At 31.4% G+C, this 14,069-nt stretch overlaps 1 pseudogene; it reads left to right on the top strand.

Annotated features, from left to right (window-relative positions):
* Positions 1-4,716: 4,716 nt before the first annotated feature.
* Positions 4,717-14,069, top strand: part of LOC111732318 — a 14,240-nt pseudogene continuing 4,887 nt past the window's right edge.

Here is a 14,069-nt window from a genome sequence, read left to right as displayed (position 1 = left end):
ACCCAGTAGAATATCTATGCATGGTATATTTACAGAAATATCTTAGGGCAACAAAAAAGAACAAGCCAACACAGTATTTTCAAAAATTACCAGGAAAGGTTAAATAACTCAAAATTATACCTTAGAAATAAAACATATTTGTTTTAATTAGAAATGCATGGCTAAATGTCAGCTTAGACTCAACTGAATACATTGTAAAAAAAAAAAAAATGAATGATAAAGCTAAAGAAATTACCCACAATGCATCAAAGAGAGCAAAGGAAATAAAGAATTTAAAGAGTCTCAAAGATTTTATGGTCAAATATAAAGGTTAATATTCACTTAAGGGATCACAGGGAAAGAGAATGAAGGAAAGGCAATATTTAAAGAGCTATTCATCTTTAAATTTTCCATAACTGATGAATAGGAATTAAGGTATACACACAGGAAATACAATAGCCTCTAAAAACAATTTAAAATAAACATTTAGAGACACGATAAGAAAATTAAAGAATCTCAAAAACAAAAAGAATATTTTCAAACCACCAAAAAGACAGATCTCTAGTACTCCCACTGTTAGCAGACTTCTCAATGGCAACTATAAAGGTCAACAGATAGTAGAATAATATCTTAGGAGGAAATGACTATGTATCTAGAATCATAAAACCAGTAATTTATCTTTCAAGAATATGGGTAAAATTTAAAAATTGTCAAATAAAATCGATATAAGTTTGCCCCCAATATGTGATTATAAACAAAGTCGTTTGAAGTAATAGATATAGAAATAGATTAAATAAGAAACTCTGAGACTTTATTTTTTGAGTATTAAATGCAACATTAATCACTTCTTTTCAGAATATAACATTATACATTACGTGAATAACATTTTTAATGTTATTAATTTTATATTTTTTGAAATTTCTGATTGTATTATGACTAAAGTCATAAGCTTAGGAAATATATGTGCAGTTTCAAGTATATATCTATTTAAGTTATATATATAGTAAAAATAATGTAAGTGAACCCCAGGGGTATACGATGCATTGTTTGTATTTAAAGGAGTACCTGAACCTATTTGATTATGATAAATACTGAACTAGATAATCCCTAATATCTTCTGAAGCTCTAAAATTGCATGGTTTCCTTTCTGCATCAATTACATAATGTGTCGCTACCTTGTCAGCTTCAACTTATTCTTTTATCTTGCTGTCATTAAGCATGTTTAGTGGGTGTGAAAAAAAAAAAAGGCATGCTTCAACCTTTCAAGAATCTAAAAGTGACTTATTGAAAGCCCTCAAATTCATCTCTATTAGATCTTCTAATGGATAATAAACTTCTGTCAACATAATATTTTATTTTTTAACAGAATTCCAGGCACGGGAAAAATTTAAGATTGTACCTTTCATGCTGTACACAAGGTTGAAATTCCTATCTAAGTGCTTGCTTGTTTAATCATCTGTCTAAGAAAATATCATATTCTGACTTTTCTCTCTGTTATGCAATTATTTCTATGTAAGAATAAACTTTTAAGTATAGTACAGTAAAATAATGGCTTTGCTATCATCTAGAAGTTTTATATTTCTATGTATATATTATATATTTTTACTGCTAAGTCAAAATCATCAAGCTACTTTAGAATTTTGTTCAATTATGTATCCAGTAGACAACTGACAATCAATGCTTTTATATTTTTAAATATTTATAATTTTCCATTTTGTAAGAGTCTACTTGACTAAAAGACCTACCATCTTCTTTTTCTGCTTAAAACCACCTGCTTTTAATTCTATTGCACCTGCTGAAGGAGAATTTAGCAAGACTTGCTATGAAGGCTATTTTTATTACCCTTGTAAATCAGGGGATGAACCTTGTGAAAGGTTAAACTTTAAAACATATTCAGAATATTCTTTTTTAATGTCATGGTATGATTATAATTTTTCATCAGGTATATATAGATTTCAAATGCAATTATAAAATAATTATTTTTCAAGAAAGGAGGCAGGATCTTCACACACAACAGTTTGAGAAACCAAGATTAGTAACAAAGAAAAAGTGTTTGTAATTCAAACCTACCATTAAATAACCAGGTAAATTTTTTTCAGGCAACTAACTGTAGCTGCCTGACTCGTAATTTTTTCAAAGATAAAATAAAGAGATTAAGTATAGGGCAAAGATCATGTGTTTACTAAGTGATAGCTATATCTGTCATGAGTGTTTTCAACTGAAAGTATCAAAATATCCAACTAATAATAGCTTACCAAAAAGTTTATTTTTTCCCTACATAACAAGAAGTCTAGCACTCCTACAGTAAAAAAATTAGTTACACTGATCAACAGTTGCCCAGGTGCTACCATATATCTACTCTTCAAAATTTGTCCAGTGACTTTTGATCTTCCTTGTTGCAAGATTACTGCCATAGCTCCAAGTATCACATAGGTTTAGGTAAACTCCAAAACATATATGTCTATTTTACACCAGAAATATTTTTTTTCCTGAAACTTCCCATCATACTCACCCTCTAGTATACTCCTCCTTGCATCTCACTATCCAGACCTGGGTCATATGTATATATGCTCATTAAAAACTAAATTGGACAAAGACGATAACATTATTAGAATAATTTGGTTAAACCAGTGTTTCTCATTAGGAACCCTAGGACTATTTTAGGCTGGAAAATTTTTTGTTATGCTGGACAGTTCTGTACATTCCAGGTCACTTGGCATCTACAGCCCAAAGACACTGAAGTCAATATTATCTCTTAGTCCTTTTGACACTCTAAAACATATTCAAACATTTCTAAACGTCACTTAAAGGGGTGGTACTTCCCATGGCTAAGATCCATTAGCCGAAGTTGGGCACATTTCCACCCTGAACAAGACTAGAATTCTGTTGAAAAATCAAGAAGTGATGAATGGATCTTTGGTAGGCATTCACACAGCCTATAATCAATTCTCAGTTCTCTTTTAGTTCCAATGTCTACAGTTCTATGAAGATACATTAGGCTTAGAACAAACACATCTGCTTATAAAATGTTTGCTATTCCAACACCACATTATCACAAGCAAAAATCTAATACTTTTTTTTTAATATAAGCAGAAATATTTCTTTAATTGAGTTTCATTACAATACTGTTACATTAACCTAGTGATGTAAGTTATAAAATGTTTGAGCATTTTCCCATTTGGCGGGAGGGGAATCAATGTTTCAAGTCATAAAAGGAAATGGGAGAGAAAACACCACAGAAAGCAAAGGATCTAATGGTCATACCAACAATGGTCTTATGTGCATGGTTCAGGATAAAGATGAAATGGAAAAAGCTGGGATCCTAAACTTACTCTGTGTACTGAAATATTTGCTAGTTCCTTACCACTAATGGTTCTAGGCATGCTATCTATTTTGCATTAAGGGTAAAGAAATAAATGTTCTCATTGGATAGAGTTTCAGTGTAGACTGTGAACACATGATAACAGAGATTCTGTCTTATTCAAATTTTTATGCCAAGCATAGAATATAGCATTTAATGCTCAGTAAAGATTTATCGAATAAACGAATTTCTGCCTTTGAATTTTATCCCTAAGAAACTTGCAGCAGTAAGTATAGACAATAAAACTATTTTCTATATCTTTGCAAAATCTTTTGCATCATACTCATGTATAAATAAAAGTATAAACATATGCAAACATTAAGCAAATTAGACTAAAATTTCCTAGCTTCTTATATAATTGCAGTGGTTTACAAATTGTAGTCTCTGGGGCCCTTGAGGTTCTGCAGAGGTGCCTCCAAGGTTGGGGAGGGCTTTATGGAGGATGAGCAGAGCAAAGAAGGTTAACAGGCAGAGTTTGCTCTTTTGCATCTGCTTTAAACCATGCATTCCATTTTTATATTTTGTATTTAGTTGTGTTCTATGTAAAATTTTAACATAAATGCACTACTAAAAATAGTGTGGAAACACGGATCTTCAACAATAAATAGGTGTCCCTGTCATTATTGCTTCAATCACAGATATGGAAAAAGTCTTTAAAGTATGTTCAAAGATGTCTAATTTTTTTAAAAAAGGTTAACCATCGTTCCAAGGCAAAAGTTATCTTAATGACATCCTTCAAAAACAGAAGGGACTGGAATCTTTTCTTCATTTGTGTCAATACCAATGCCCTCTGGAGGCAGGAATGCATATTGCCCTTGAAGTAAAGAAGATTATTTTATTCAATATTCATTTTAATACTGTGCAAGGTGCTAGGAAAAGAAATTAATAAGGCATGATCCCTTTCCTTAAGGAGTTTACTAGACAGCACGACAGATATGCTAATATGTCTTTTATTCTCTTAGAGAACCAGTTTTACCTATAACCCTCACAAGAACAGCCCAGCATACTAGACTTCATCCTTTCGGTCATAGTAATTATACCAACGGCAGACAACTTATACAAATTCAGCATATTATGTTTTCTCTACCTGAAATATGGAATTAGATCACTGATTCTGAGTCATTGAGCTATGGAGGAGAGATGGAGAAATATGTAGCAAAAGAGATAAAGCCACAAATAGACTAAAATTATGAAGGAGCACCGACGGAGGGCTTTGAAAAGATAACTAGTTTGCAGATGTGAATGGAAAAAATGTGCAAATAAGAAGAATAGAATATATGTCCTTAAAGACAGAGAAAAACTAGAGCCTTCTAGTCCCTGGAGGCCCAATGATATTGCTAGCAAGTGGATTCTATGGTGTTCCCAGGATCCTTACGATGAACCCCTTTTTGCATAGTTAGTTAGAGAATGTGGGTTCCTCGTTCTTTAGCCAAATAATTCCTTCACTTGGAGAGGGAGATTGACAGGCAAACTATATACACAACACTCTGTAAACCATGCAAATATTATTATTTTCATTTTGAATTTTTCTCTTTATCTTTCATTACTTATTCTCTGTATACCTCTCTTTCCCATACTAATGATTGGCTTTATACTCTCTCTTATTGCATCAACTTCACTTTCCGATGTTAAATATTAACTCTATATTTCTCCAGTGCTTAAAGGCAATTCAAAGACATCGTGTCACACTAACCTTTCCAACATAATCTCAATTGTGTTGTTTATCTGTATTATGTCAGTAAGAAACAAAAGTTGCATTAGCTTTCTGGTCAGAGATTCTGAATACTAAAGTTGGAAAATTTCTTAATAGTGAAATAAGAACTGAAAGAGGAACAATTAATTTTGTAAACAATATTTAAGAAAATATTCTTGGAGCTTTCAGATAAAATGTGTTTTATAAAGGACTCAGGACTTGAGTGTGTTCTCAGTGGCTGGACTCATTCTGCGCCCTCTCCTTCCCTCTCCTCTTACCTCTGCCCTCGCTCTGCTCTGCCCTCTGAAGAGAGATGCTCGCCATTTCTCCAGCAAGCGGCGAGGACTACAGAGGACTGAGCCACAGGGCTCCGCTTCGTCTGGCTGCCGGAGCATGCCGCTGCCTGGACCAAGGGGTCTGCCTAGGCGGCGGAATATGACCTATACAGTACCTATGATTCATTACACAGTACCACCTATAGAGGAAATCCTCGTGAAAACCGACATTCAGCTCGCTCTTCCTTCTGGATGCTATGAAAGAGTAGCTCCACATCTGGCTTGGCTGCAAAACACTTCATAGATGTAGGAGCTGGTGTCATAGATGAAGATTATAAAGGAAATACTGATGTTGTACTCTTTAATTTTGGCAAAGAAAAGTTTGAAGTCAAAAAAGGGTGACCGAATTGCCCAGCTCATTTGTGAATGGATTTTTTTATCCAGAAATAGAAATTCAAGTGTTAGATGACACTGAAAGGGTTTCAGAGATTTTGGTACCATTTGAAAAAATTAGAATTTATGTCAAGAAAAGAAAAAGAGAAAACATTTTTTAAAAAATAGTTTTTGTTTAGTGTTGGTGTTTTTCACTTCTGTAAACTCAATAGCTTTAGCTTCTAAAAATATTTGGTTCCCTTACAATCAAGGAAAGGGTACCCTTTTGGGATCACATAAAACTTTACTCTTTTGTGTTTTTCTACATTTTATTGTTTTATAAATCTGCATTGTAACCTAATACCAAAAATTTTTTCAAATGTACATCAATTACAGGTCCTTTCCCCAAAACTGTATTATTTAATTCACTAAATGCTACCTCTTCAAGAACTTCTTTCAGTTGCTTTATAAATCATAAGCAAAGCCTTTTAATCAATAAATTTGAATTCTTTCATAGATATGAATTATAAAAAGAAGTTAATAAAAAGAAGTTAAAATTTAAAAAAAGACTCAGGAATCCATAGACTACTTCTACTAAGTAAAAAATATTTGAAAGTTTGATATGAATTTAAAAAAATGAAATGCAGTTAGCTCTCCAAATCATAAAAACAATAGTCTTTTATACATTTAAGCTACATGGGCTTTGGCTTTCAGTTCTAAATGTACCCAAGTGAGGCAATAATAATTAAGGCCAAGAAAATCCTGGGTAATAATGACCAAACATGAAGACCTGATGGTCCCAAGGGCAGTGCTGGACCACTATTGTCTACTGGGTCTTAAGAGATACCATGAACTGAAACTTCTGCTTTGATCACAGACTTAAAAATGATGCAGAGGCAAACATGGAGCAAAAAGATGTAGAGAAACTGAAACTCTTGTATACTGTTGTGGGAATGTAAAATGGAACAGCCACTATGAAAACCACTATGGAGGCTCCTCAAAAAACTAAAAGCAGAAATACTATATGATTTAGCCACTGCATTTCAGGGCATTTAGCCAAAAGAACTGAAAGTAGAATCTCAAAGAGATACTTGCATTCTCATCTTCATTGAATCATTATTCACAATAAGCAAAATATGAAAATAATCTAAATGTCCACCCATGGAAGAGAGGATAAAAAATGTAGATACAATGGAATATTATTCAGCTTTAATAAGGAAGGAAATTTTGGCACATGTACAACATGGATGGATGACCCTTGAAGACATTATGCTAAGTGAAATAAGTCAGTCACCAAAGGAACATATTGCATAATTCCAGTTACATGAGGTATCTAAAATAGTCAAACACACAGAAGCAAAGAGTAGCATGGTGGTTTCCAGAGACTGCGGTCGAGGCGAAATGGTGAGCTGTTATTTAATGTGTGAAAAGATTTAGTTATGCAAGATGAGTAAGTTCTAGAGACCTATTACATGACATTTACCTAATATAGTTAACAATACTGTAGTGTACACTTAAAAATTTGTTGAGAGGAGATTTCATGTTAAGTGTTCTTATCACAATAAAAAATTAAGTAATAAATGAGCTCAGTAAAGATGTAGCATATACCATAAATATTTAAAAAATCAGTATCTCTATATATTAACAGTAAACAATCAAAACTGGAATTAAGAAAATAATTACATTTCCAATATCATCAAAATTAATAAAATACTAATAAATAAATTTTAACAAAACTAGGAAACTTTTCTTGTAAAAATTATAAAAATTATTAAAAGAAATTAAAGATCTAAATAAATGGAAAGATACCCCATTTTTATAAATTGAAATTCTCTAAATTGCTAAAATATCCTTATTCCTCAAATTGATTTACAGATTCAATGTAATCACTATCAAATCCCAAACTTAGGGAAAAAAAAAGGTAGAGGATTCGCACTTCCTGATTTCAAAATTTACTACAAAGCTACAGACTTTGTCTGTAAATTAAGACTGTACAGTAGTGGCATAAGGATAAATACACAGATCAATGGAATAGAATTGAAAGTACAGAAAAAAACCCTCGCAGTTTTAGTTAATTGACTTTTGAAAAGGGAGCCAAAACACTTTAATAGGATAAAAAAATTTGTTTCAACAAATGGTGTTGGCAAACCTGGATTTTCATATGCAAAAGAATAAAGGTAAACCCCTTCTTCACACAATACAATAAAACCAAATTAAAATGTATCATAAACCTAAACACAGAAGCTTAAATGCTAAAATTCTTAGAAAATATTGGAGAAAATTTCCATACCCTTAGATTAGGCAAAGCATTCTTAAATATGACACCCAAAGACATAGTAGATAAATTTGACATCATGCAAATTTTTAAATGTTGTGCTTCAATGGATACCATTAAGAAAATGAAAAGACATCCCCCAGATTAGGAGAAAATATTTCCAAATCATATGTCTAATAATGGACTTGTATTCAGATTATATATAAATATCCAAAACACTTTCGATTTAATAATAAAAGGATAAAAACTCAATTAATGAATGAGCAAAGGATCTAAATAAATTTTACTCCCAAATATAAATTGCCAATAAGCACATTAAAAGATCATCAACCATGAGAGAAATGCAAATTAAAACCACAATGGGATACCACTTCGCACCCACTAGAATGGCTATAACCAATATATATATATATATATATATATATATATATATATATATATATATATATATATATAATAACAAGTGTTAGAGAGGATGTGAAGAAATTGGAAATCTGATACATTTCTGGTGAGAATATAAAATGATGTAATATTTTGGAAAACAGCCCGGCAGTTTCTCAAATGACTAAACAGAGTTATGACTTAGTAACTCCACTCCTAACTATACAAACCAGAGAAATGAAAACATATGTTTACACAAAAACTGGCACACGAATGTTCACATTAGCTTTATTTATAATAGCCAGAAAATGGAAATGACCCAAATGGCCATCAAATGATGAATAGATAAATTAAATGTACTTAATGACAACAGAATATTATTCGGCAATAAAAATAATGTAGTTATAGATGCTACGACATGGATAAACCTAGAAAACATGCTAAATGAAAGGAGCTAGTCAAGACCTAGTCTCAAGAGACCACATATAGCGTGAAAGTCCAGAGTAGGCAAATCTGTGGAGACAGAAAGTATATTAATAATCGCCTGGGGTTGGAAACTGGGAGGAAATGAAAAATAACTGCCAATAGGTATGTGCTTTTTTTATGAAGGGAATGATGAGAATCTTCTAAAATTAAATTTGGTGACAGTTGCACAAACCTGTGAATATAGTAAAACTACTGAATTGTATATTTTGAATGAGAAAATTACGTGGCACGAATTAAATTTTATTATATTATAATTGTATAATAAACATATAATTATATATCATGTATATGAAATAGGTAACAGTTCCATATTTTAAGTACTTACATTAGTATTTTAAGTAGTAGTAATAGTTTAATATCTAGGATATAATAAGTATCTACATCCTAATAATTTTAGCAGCTGTTTGAAAAAAATACACATGACTTTAATGAAGGCAATAATATATATTTTTTATTCTCAAATAACCAGTTACTAATGGGATTTGTGTTCCTCTTGGACTGTACAGAACTTCTCAAACCTTGAAATCATAGTGGACACCACTACTCTCACTTCTTGCTCCATATTGCTATTCTCTCGCTACTTGCTTTTATTAAGCAAACTTTTAAAATCCAGCTTCGTAAATATAAATTATCATCAAAAGGAATAAAGCACAATCTAATGCTTAGAAATAAAGTTCTTTGAGCTAGTAGTTTGCACTGTGTCCAACAGATATCTAAACAGTTATCGAGTATCTTTGTGTTTTCCTTGAAAAATTAAAATATCTTGTGATGCTTCTCGGTGACCCTCCTATGAGTGTTACTGTGGCACCCCACTCTTCGTCAACAGTCATTCTAGTAGATAGACTCTGTAGGCAGCAGAACATGGATTCACATGCCTAATTTTGTAAATACTAATTCTCCACATGAAATTAAAGTGATGGGTACTTTAATCAAAATAATGTCAGTCTCCATAATAGGTTGCAATGTCATCAAAATTCAGAATATTGTAAGTTTCATCATATTCAAATTAAAATTAAAAGGTAAAATCAGGCCTGGTTGGCAAAATGAAGAAACATGTTAAATTTTGAAAGAAGAGTCATTCCAGAAACAATTTGAATTTTGGCAAAGAATTAGATAAATTATTAACACTCCCTTTCTAAAGACCACTTTGTTAGACAATTACCTGGTCTCATCTAAACATAAATCTGTAGGTGAAAAGCACAGTTGTTTCATATATTTCACAGAAGGTTTGAACTTTTACATAACTTTGGATTTTGAAGCAAGTATCTGAAACTTAAGTTACATTGTAGTGAGACCAAATTAAAGCATAAAATTCATTTCAGACACAATTCAAGAGAAAGATAATGATCTGTGAATATGTTACTCTGTCACTGTGGTTTCCTGAGGCATTAGAGCCTATTGATTAAGAATCCTAGAATTGGCTTTAGGCTAATAGGGAATCAAATCCCGACTGGTCCATTCACTAGTTGTTTTTTAATGTCCCCAAGCTTAGTCTCATAATCTATGAAATTAGTATAATAATATCATTTTCACATGTTTGCTATAAAATCAAATTAACAAAACATAAAACACTTAACTCCTAGCATAAACTAAGAACTCATGAATTCTGGTAGTAATCACAGTTGGTATATTTAAGAGAATTATTAATCCTTTTAAATTGCCCTTAATATCTAAATTCTAAATTCAGAACATCTATTCTTAAAAGAAAATAGGCATCATTTAGGTCTTTGTCACTTGCATTTAATAAAAAGGCCATTCCATTAAAATGGTATTACATAAAAAAAGGATTTTTGCTGGGGGTATTTTTTAGCAGATTAGCCATCCTAATTACATTTTGCTTGGGCTAATGTTAAAATTAGTTTCTGTTCCCTAAGCACATATCAGCCGATAGCAAGAATAAGCAGACTGGCAACTTTCTAGGCAATGGAAAGAAACTACCTACAATTAGAGATGGGTTTAATTTAATTCACAACAATTAGCTTATACAGATAGATAAATGTGAATCAATGGTACTCAGAAATTTTTGATGGGATTCTACACACACACACACACACACACAAAATCGTGTTAATAAGCATATAAAGGGGGAATATCACAATTGATTTTAAATCATACACTGGAAAAGAAAATATTTTACATTATAAACCTTACTTTAATTATAAATGAGAAATTGTTGCTTATGGTTTTATTCAACATGTTATAGAAAATTGAGACAAATGATGAGTTGGTCTCTCTAAATAATTTAATGAAATCACATCTTGATATTTACCAGTCATTTTTAGATGTACGATGCCCTAAAGTTTTGTCATGACTTCTAATAGCCTATGTTAAATATTTACAAGGATGACAAAGCAATCACATTTGATTCAGTTATCTAAATGAATTATCTGAAGGTGAAGGTTAGACTGAAGATTTTTTAAATAAGATCAAGGATCCATACTAATATTTTATGCATGAAAAAGTATAGTAGTAGTTGATGACCAAGAAATATTGATTAGTTGACATGAGCAGCTTCAATAACAAATAGCTTTCTTCTTGCTCTGACTTTAGAATATCTTCTCCTAATAACTGAGTTTTCTAAAACTGGCTTTTCCTGACTTCAAAATATTAAAAATAAAATTCAATTCAACTGAACACCTATTATGTACAAAACACTGGATGATGCAGAGCCTTCCGGAGGATACTAAGGCAATACAGAAAAAGCTCTGCCTTCACTATCTCTCCACTCCCAAGAAGTTTATAATTAATTAGGGAAATTCTTCTCAAAGTGTAATACCCATAAGATTCACCTAGGGATCTTGGTTTGGGGTATGGTGAATGTAGGATTCTGCATTTCTAACAAGCTCCCTGGTGATGGCCATACTGCTGATTCACAGACTACCTTGGAGAGGCAAGGGATTTAGAAGCTGAATAGTATAATTAATAAGAATGAGAGAAGCTCCATAATAGGCAGAAAAGAAAGATTGTTTTAACTAGTAAAGAAGGTGGGAGTGGGAGATTTAAAGACTAGGTCATGGAACAGTTAGTATTCTTGTTATGTTGAAGACTGAGGACGATTTTAATGAACATAGATCATCGAAAAAAGGCAATTTAGGCATAGGAAAAAGACCAATAAATGTCAGGGTGGACTGGGCATAAAATGCAACATGTTTGGAGAGAATGCTAAATAATATGAAGCAGAATATATAGTTCATGAGGGGGGAATAAAACAGGTTCATAATGAACAAAAAATAAATACTATGCTACTGTTTTCACTATTCGTGTTAATAATCATACCAAGTCTATAATTGCCCTGTCACTTATAAAGTATTTTCATATCTGTTATCCTCAGCATATTCTTATAATAACCTCATGACATAGATTTTGTCATCGATGTTGTAACTCATTTACAGATGAGGCTTCTGAAGATAACAGGTTAATTGTCTGGAACAAAGTTAAATAGCCAGTCAGTGCTGGATCCAAACTCCAAAATTAATTTTTTGCCCCACAATACACTGTCTCCAGTAACCATTTGTAAGGTAAGACAAAAACAACATATTTTAACTATCTGGAAGCAAAGTACTCTTTTTATCTAAGATCTATTTTACCACAGTGGTTAGGTGACAAGAAAACCCTTGTTTTCTCTGACATTAATGGGATTTCAACTAATGCCTCAATGTTTTATATGATATAGCTTGCTGGTTTGAGTCAGGTTCCTTACAAGGATAAGGAAGTAAACTATTCCTAGTTCTCTGAGAATTTGGATCAGGAATGTGTATTGAATTTAAAAGAACCACATATTTAATCAATACATAACTGTTATATGCCAGGTATCATCCACCTAGCATATAAATTATAGAACACAACCATAAAAGTCTCTCTTCAATAAGCTGCCATATTAATCTAGAGAAGTATAGAAGATGAGACACCGTTTAATTTAATTACAGCTTATCGTAAAAACACAGGAAAAAAAATTAAGTGAGGATGTTTGGAATAACTGCAAAGTCTTAATATTTTAAAGAAATTCAATTATATCCATTATAACTACACACAGTTATTCAAAGTAGCTTAAAAAACTTAAATTTGATTTTCTGATAAGGTTAACAGATACCTGTAGTAACAAAGTCAATAAATCGATGAGTTTAACTTATAAATGGCACTTATATATTTGTAAACATACATTTTGAGATTATGGCTACTTAAACCTTTAAAAGTTTTGAACAACCATTCACTTTTGTTTTAACAGTTAATCTATAATTTATATTGATGAAGTAAAAGTAATATTTATTAATTATTTCAACTGAATTTCCACAAATACTAAAAGCATAAAGTATATCAGTTCTATAAGTTACAGCACTTTTAATTTCAAGATCTTATTATTAGGAAAATGTGAATCTAGTATATACAAAAAAGTTAATGTATAAGGAGAGTGTGTGATTTTCATATGTAAAATGATTGGCTAAATGGCAACTCTCTTTTAATAAGTACTTGCATATGAGAGAAAAAGAAAATAATTAAAGCCTATATATTCCCTAAATGTAATGCATTGAAACCTCTTAAAAATCAAATTAAAAAATTGCAATGAATATAAATATTTCTTTAAAAACTCTAATACAGTGTTAAAAATCTAAGCTATTTTAAACATGAGTTTTGAACACTCTAAAGCGCTGAAAAAAATAGATTTTCATTCTCACTTTAAACTGCATGCACAGTATAATGATTAGTCTCTAGTATTAATGCAAGATTTAAAAAATTGTCAAGTTAAACTAACATCCTTTGTAAAAGTTACTTACTTCCTTCTCATTTTTCTCTTTTATATTACCAAGGCAAAGTTCAGAAAATAGCAAATGGCTGAAAAATGTTAAAAAGAAATATATTTAATTACATGCACATACACACATCTCTACATCTGTCTGTCTTTCTGCCTATCCATTCATCTATCTATCTATCTAATCACCTATCTATTATTTATCTATCATCTATCTTATACCAGAAGCTCTAGTCATGTATTTATCAGTATATATAAATCACAACTTTATTAGAAAACTAAAGTTTGTATAGTATTTGGTACTTTTTTGCAGTTTTTAATTAGTTTTTTCTTCTTATCTTGACATTTTCATTACATACAATTTTGAAATAGCATACTAAAACTAGAAATAAAAAGGTGATTATAGCAAGTTCAATTTGGGCACTTTTACTGCTGGTTAAATTTTCATTGGTGAACACATTTTACTTAAGTGAACACATAGGCTTCTTTCTGAGTGTAAC

The sequence above is a fragment of the Pteropus vampyrus genome, unplaced genomic scaffold (genome assembly GCF_000151845.1).
Source record: "Pteropus vampyrus isolate Shadow unplaced genomic scaffold, Pvam_2.0 Scaffold12, whole genome shotgun sequence".
Lineage (NCBI taxonomy): Eukaryota > Metazoa > Chordata > Mammalia > Chiroptera > Pteropodidae > Pteropus > Pteropus vampyrus.
Note: the sequence above shows the minus strand (reverse complement) of the source record. Positions and strands in the feature narration are given on the sequence as shown.